At 32.8% G+C, this 7,801-nt stretch overlaps 1 long non-coding RNA gene across 2 annotated transcripts; it reads left to right on the top strand.

The window, feature by feature from the left end:
* The first annotated feature begins 2,179 nt into the window (after positions 1 to 2,179).
* On the top strand, positions 2,180 to 7,462 carry LOC130459708 (uncharacterized). 2 transcript variants are annotated; one of them, XR_008919291.1, is made up of 5 exons: positions 2,180 to 2,485; positions 2,589 to 2,699; positions 4,798 to 4,860; positions 6,427 to 6,561; positions 7,274 to 7,462. It is a non-coding gene; the product is annotated as an uncharacterized lncRNA (long non-coding RNA). The 2 variants fall into 2 exon arrangements; XR_008919290.1 differs by lacking the exon at positions 7,274 to 7,462 and having other exon boundaries at positions 6,427 to 6,726.
* Positions 7,463 to 7,801: the final 339 nt, after the last annotated feature.

Here is a 7,801-nt window from a genome sequence, read left to right on the forward strand (position 1 = left end):
TTATAAATTAATAAATAAAATTTTTAAATTATTCATTATTGAAACTTAGGTATTAGTTATTTTTATTAAGTAGTCATTAATTATTAAAAATTAATTTTTAATTATTAAATAATTTATTTATTATTATTTATTTATTTTTATTTATTATTTATTTATTATTATAATAATAATTAGAAAAGTTCAGACCAGACCAGCATGAATCAGACCAGACCAGACCAGACCAGCATGAATCAGACCAGACCAGACCAGCAAAATGAAAAATCAGACCAGACCAGACCAGACGAAGAGAACAAAGCCTTAATCCCATTTGATCTGACTTAGGCCCTTTTTTTGGACTTTATTGCAGTTCCATTCAGTTCAGTTCAGTTCATATCGGTTCAGTTCAGATCAGTTCAGTTCAGTTCAGCTTCATTCAGTTCAAAAGAACGGATTCATCTTTCTATGTAGTTATTTTTATTCTTGATATTGTAATTAAAATTGACAATTATTATATTTAAGTAATAATAACAATATATATATATATGTATATATATATATATATATATATTGTTATTATTACTTAAATATTACTATTATTATATTAATATTATATGTAATTATTGTTATTAATAAATAATTATGACTATTGTAGTTATTATTTATTATTATGAGTATTATCATATACGGAGTATACATTATAATTATTACTATTAATCTTTTAATTATTATTGATATTGCTAAAATTATCACTACTACAATATTGGCATAAGCGCGAGTAAAATTGCAAAATAACGATGTAAATATTTCTATATAGACATCATAAGTACAACACAAATTTATATTTATTATTTATTATTTACTATTCAATCAGTTCCATTCAGTTCAATTCAGTTCAATTCAGTTCAGCTCCATTCAGTTCAGTTCAATTTAGTTCAGCCAAACAAAGTTCAGAAGAACAGGACCTTAATTTGTACCACATTTTCTTTCCGTAAAAGGGTTTATTGTATTCTTTATATGTAAAATAAATTTGACATATAGATTGATAATTTTGTTAAGTTTAATAAGGTTTTTCAGATTAAAGATCGAATTACTAACAAAAGAGGTGAATAGAGGAGCCCATATACAAGTAATATGACCATTAGCATTTTTTAACCAAGGACGCAAGGTTTTGACATTTTATACATGCAAGGGTATAGCAATTGTAGAAGAAAAGCGTTGAATTGAGTTGGTTTATTCCCTCGCATACATAGTAATAGCAAGGTAACCCACATGATACATGAACTTCGTCAAAAGTTACTAATGGGAGCATCTATCTTCTTGAGTTTTTAGTAAATTCTATATCTCGTTAAACTTGGATAACAGACTAACCAAAAGTTGTTTTGCAATAGCAAGAGTGGTCTAACATGCATTCACACAAACTTCAAAACATGTTGATGACAAGAAACTAGGAATGTGCTAAAATCCTATCTAAATAACCTGATCATGATTTGATTGACTCGGTAGAATTTAGGATATCAGAGTGATTACAACTAGTAAGCCACGTGATATATTGAACCGTATTCCTTAAAAGTTAACGATGCGGAGCATCGATCTTCTTGAATTTTTAGTAAATTCCACATCTCACTAACTTGGCTAACAGAATAACCAAAGTTTGTTTTTGCAATAGTAAGAGCGGTCTAACATTCACAGATTTTTTTATAAAAAGTTGGTGACAAGCAACTAGGGATGTACTAATTAACAATATTATCTAATTAACCCGATTATGATCTGATTGATATTAATTTAGGATATCAGATCATTTTAAGTTTCAGACAATTTGGATTGACTATCAGAAAGTGATCGATTGGATTCTGGTCGCGTTTGAAAAGTCTCGGATATCTAAATTATTTTTTATAATAACTAAATTATTAGCTTTAGAATACTTAATTTTAAACTTAAATGGAAAAACTAAACGTCTAGCATTGCATGGACTAAACTTTACAGAAAACATAGAAAAATTCCCCAATCAGCTAAAGTTATTAAACTACTAAAATTAGGCCTCGTTAATACACGGATATGCTAAAATTATTTGACCAAATTATAATATATACACACTACAAGAAAAGCATACAAATTTAGACCGAATAACATCGACGGTTCATGAAAGGGCCGCAGGGATTCTCGGGGCACGGATATTAGTTTGCAAATATCGGCGCACTAAAACGTCGAAACATGTTAGGGCGCTATAGTGGGTCGCTATGTGCGAATAAAATACACGTGTCGCTAATCCCGCTAAACTATAACGGTTTGCTTTAACATTTTAGCCAACTCCCCCCTTAATCCCGCTTAATTCTCCCATACCTGCTCCCAAAAGACTTTTAGAAATATTTTCAACGCCGAAATATTTTCTCACCCATGAAACCCACTCATCTCTCTCATCTCAACTGATTCACTCTGAGTCTTCACCACTTTCAACAAAATCCCAGATTGTTCTCAACAAATCGTTCTGCTCCACCCATATTTCTAAGTATGTGTTTCGCAGATTAATGTGATTGTAATTTTTGCAGATTCATTTGACTTCGTAATTGCAATACCTTCAGTTCTCTCGCCTTTTTCTTCATATTGTCTAGGGTTTGCTTGGTTGAGCTCGAAAGTTCAACTTCAATGGGCGGAGGAAAGAGGCGAACACATGATGTTGGAACTCTGCACTCTATTGGCAGATTCAAGAAGCCACAAACAAGGTTTGTTCTTATTTTTATCTTTCTTTTTTAACTCGGTATATTTGCTGAAATTTTTTTCTAATTTTTTTTGCCTGGGTCTGAACTTAGAGGCAAGAATTAATTTTGTTTGCAGTAGATCTTCCTTTTCTTTTCCCTTTTTTTCGTTTTTCGCAAATTAGGTTTTATTCGAAATGATTAGGATTTTAATCTCATGCGATTTAAATGTTAATCCCATTCTCCATACGAAATTGCGATTTTTTCACTATTTTCCGGTTGAGCTTTGAGTTTCTTTAGTATGACATGTGAAGCCTTGAAGGGGTTCAAATTTGTTAGTTTTTTTCTTCATTTTTGTTTCATTTGTGATGTATTGAATTATTATTGCTTATAAGTTCGTGTGAAATATTAATTTTTTTGCTATAACAGACTACACGAAGTATTTGTTTAAAATTTGACTTTAACCATTCTTATTCTTAATGCCTTGCCAATAGTTTTATGATGTATGAAATCGAGAACGCTTTTATTCTTTGTGTAAAATCAGCTAGGTAAACGGTCGGCCTTCAATGTGCTAATTAATTTGGGTGGATTTGGTGAAATGACACTGCTTTCTATTGTACTGAGGTAATTGGTTTCGATCACAAAGTTGATGACTTGAATGGGTTTGCATACCGTAGACAGGTAGGCTGGAACTCTGGAACACTATCTTGTTCTTGTGGCACCTTTCTTTTTTGTCTTTCAAGTGTTTCCAATTATTTGAGTGTTTTCTTCTTGCTTTGGGTTGGGGTGATGGAATGAAATTTGTTTTCAGTTAAGCTAGAGCAAATTCTACCATGGGTTGGCAGTGGAAGAAAGTTTAACTACTTTGGAATAGACCTGGTTATTGGACAGGGTAGTCCAATGGATATAGGGTTAGGGTCAAATTAATAGGACTTTTATTGGTCAGGGCTCTTATTGGACAGGGTCTTTATTGGACAGGGTCATTATAGGGTCAAAGTTATACTACAATTATTTTGAAAATTAAAATAGTAATGATACAAAAAATTACGTGTATAGCTTCGTATTCACTTGTACTTGCACATGGCTCTTTTGTTTTTCATTTTTCATTGCTCGTTTATTGACCCGCCCATAAAGACCCGCTATTGACCCGCGGCCCGCTTTTGACCCGCCCATTATCGACCCGCTAAAAATGACCCTTTCAATACCCGACCCTCTTTTGACCTGCCCCGACCCTGACCCGACCCGCCCGATAACCAGGTCTACTTTGGAATTACAAACACGAAAGATGCATTTTTATAGTTACCATTAATCTTATACGGAGTAATTTTCTTTACTTACTCTGATATTTAAATTCTCATGTACTACGTGCCCTTGAGATATATACAACTTCTATTATCTAGAAAATCCCTAATAACGTCATATGTTAAAAGGTTGGAGTTGTTTCTTGTGAGTTTAATGTGGGTAACATATAATTTTTTATAAACGTGTCTTGCTCATTTTCTTGCATAGAGCCTATAGGTTATTGGTTTATCTTTGCTATTTATTGATCTGACCAGTGTATATAGTAGTCACTTGATTGGGAGTTAGCAGTTAATTTTCAGTCACACAAAATGGAAAATTAGGATATTTCCATTTTGTTGTTTTGCCTACATTTTATGAGTAGTGACTCTAGTGAGTGCTCAAGCTCGTCTTTGTCACTCTCTATATGACCAGGAGGCACTTGGACACACATTATTTACTTGTTATCAAGCATAATTCTAGATTCTTGTGCATTTTTCCTACTTAATTTGAATACTAGTGTGGTGTTTTTGAGTTGTGAGTTTTGGTTTCCCCGATATAACATTGAAGATACTGAAATAAAGATGGGAGAATTTGGAGCGTGAAATTAGATGGTTAGTTCATCTAAATCTATGGAAATTTTGTGTGATAATGGCAGGCATGTTCGGAAACTAATTGAACTTCAATCAACGCTTCTAAAAGTATTATAAGCACAAATTGACACAATTGCATCCTGATACCCTGATACTTGGAGAATAAATTGTGTTATGTTTGAACCAAATTCTTTAATATCAGGGTCATTTGTGAACCTAATATGTTTAACGAGTTTGTTTCTCTACTTTGACAGGTTATTAAGAAGGATTCGAGCTCAATTCAGACTGTAAATGGTACTGAGTCTCTACTGTAACAAGTAAGATTGACTACTTTGTAACATTTACATGATAATTGATGTATCCATGAAAAATTCAGAAGTTTGACTGTGTAGCATAAGCTTGGAGGTCTCCACTTGAGCACGGTCATAGAAAACATTGTTATACTGGTGATATTTTGTTTCATATACGTTCTGTAACCTGGAGAAAGAATTAATGGGCCTATTTGGACGTGGGGAGGCCAATGGGGGTATAGATGGGATGATAGAGTCTATTCAGGTGTAAGGTAAGTAGTGATCTCTTCCAATTCAGTTGGAGTCCATTGCATCCAGTTTGAGTACGATAAGAATGGCCATGTTGTTTGGTCTGACAAGCATGGTGGCAACTCTGGTACCAGGACTTCTGTCAAATCTACTGTAGAGTTTTTCACCTTACAAGAGTACCTTGTGGTCTGCTTAATGAGTTAGTTTTTGCGTGGATAAACTCTTATTTCTTATCATGTGGTGAAACATGTTGATTTCACCACTTATGACTACCTTAAGATCAGGCACATTAATACTTTCTTTCGGCTGCACAATGACATTATCTTGATCTTTGGATCCATAATGGTCTTATAATTCAATCAGTGAGTATTCGTCATAGCCCCAACCAATATTCTTAGGAGGTTGAGAGACATCAAAACACCAGAGAGTAGCTTTCTGCTTCCTAAATCTATTATTTTGATAAGTTATACTTTTTAGCTTAGAAATATGTTTAGGAGTTCCTAAAGGTATGGACCTACTTATATTGAAAATCTGTAGTTCAGTAAGGAAATCCGCTTTTTTTGGGGGGGGGGGGGATTTGGAAATCCTCTTTTATTTTATACAGTCACAAATTTTTATAAATAATCTTAGAAGTGATATTGTTTTGTTCCTGTTCTTGGTATACTACTAACTGAAGCTCGAAAAATAATCTTAGAAGTGATCAATTTGTTATTTTATTTAAGCATTAGGTTCTAGTGCTCTTAATTTTTGCAATTTGATCTTAACTCCGTAGGTTCTTTTCAATTTAAAATTTCTCCCTATGTTGTTTTTTGCTGTTAATTTTGTTAATGTTTGTATGAGTTTCTGAATTATTGCAGTCAATCAAAGAAGGGTTTTTGTGCGAATGGCATGGGTGGGAAAAATAGCAAGGATTTGGGGGTAGGGTTGTCTGAAAAAATCGAAATATAAAGATATCATTTTTGGGGTTGAAATAACCCCCAAATTAGAAAAAACTAGGAATTCCTACGTGTTTGATTAAGGATTCTTACGTGTTTGATTAAGGAATTCCTATGTGCTTATGCTGAGAGCGGCTTTGTGTCGTGTTCATGTAATTCTTTATTATTGATAACTAATATCCAAATTATCCAACATGAAAAAATGGAGAATGAACCATTTTTTTGTCTCATTGAGGTATCTAATAATATTCATTTGGTTGATGGGAATAAAAATTGAAAATTTTAAAGTGATTTGGAAGTTTGCACAACGCAGATCGTACCTTATATTGTATGTTATGTGGCAATTTATCCCAAAGGGTTTATAGCCGTTTGAATTGATAATTGTATATGTTATTTTTGTTGTTGACAGATTGAATCTAAAAATGAGGTAATTGCTCTTTATTCCATGGAAGCTGAGTTCGCAAGGCCTTTGTGAGTTTTTGGCATGAGCTCTTGAAGTCATAAACAATCTTGATCAAACAAACTTAATTGCTTGTAGCTATAGGTATGTCTCTAATTTTATTGACGAAGAATTTTATTGGTGTATGAATGTTGTTCCATGTATAACTTATCGATTCGCTTTTGTACCGTTTTTTTTCTAGTCTGGTGTCCTAAAACAAATGTAATTAATGGTTAACTCTTTAGGCCATATATCACTGTGTGCTTGTTAATGAATGGAAAATTTGTCAATTATTACCTAGCATGTATATGACTCTTTGTCACTTATTATCTTAGAAAAAAGAAAATTGTCGATTACTACCTAAAAAATCTGGAAAGAAATTACTATGCTACCTTTATCTCTGTTATTAATTAATGTACTTTTAAATAAAACAAGGGTAAAAAAGAAAAAGAGAAAAGCTCCATAAGATTATAAGATAAAATGAAGTTAATTTCCCATTTACTAAGTTACTCCTCTCTTCTTCCCAAAATATTACTCAAAAGGTTAAGAAAGTACCAATTAATTGTTTATCAAATTAATTGGACGCAGGTAGCACATGCAATTGTATTCCTGTTTTGTAGACAGTAATTGACAACTCCCCCCTGGTCGTTGTAGGTACTAGGTAGTAAGTGATAAAGAGGCTGCTAGGTAGTAATTGACAAATATTCATTAGTGAAAGCGATGTACTCTTTGGTGTGGTGGTGAAGAAATATTTTTGGGTTTGCCTGACTTCTTTAATTGAGGAATACTATTTTTGGTGTTTGTTGTTGTGATGCAGGTTGAAAGGAAGATCATATGTTGGAGTCCTTGATGATGCCCAGAGCTCTTTATCTCTTCTTGACATTCCTTTCACAGATATAAGCAATATTGTATTATCTCATTCCCCGACTTACTCTTCATTGATGATTGAGAAGTTCCACCTTGAACGGTTGTAAGATAGTTATAACTGAAGGAAATAATGCCCTTGGTCCAAGTACGCATTCAATGCTAAGTCTAATAAATGCGGTTCAGTATTAATTAGACAAGTTAATAATTCAGTGAGATCAAGTGAACTGTATGCCTAGCTAGAGGCCGCTTCAGTTCAAGTGGAATTAATAATATTAATCCACAGCTTACTCTTGACTGAACCCATATGGTCACACAAATAGTACGTGAACGGATCAAGTATTTAAGTGAATTAAATACTCCTGTAATACCCCAGATTTTTAAAACTCGATTAATTATGCTTAATTATTTTTATTTAGCTAAAATTGTTTTAAATCTTAATTCTGAACTTTATTTTAATTAACGAAATTTTATTTCACTT

This window comes from Spinacia oleracea, chromosome 4 (genome assembly GCF_020520425.1).
Source record: "Spinacia oleracea cultivar Varoflay chromosome 4, BTI_SOV_V1, whole genome shotgun sequence".
Taxonomy (NCBI): Eukaryota; Viridiplantae; Streptophyta; class Magnoliopsida; order Caryophyllales; family Amaranthaceae; genus Spinacia; species Spinacia oleracea.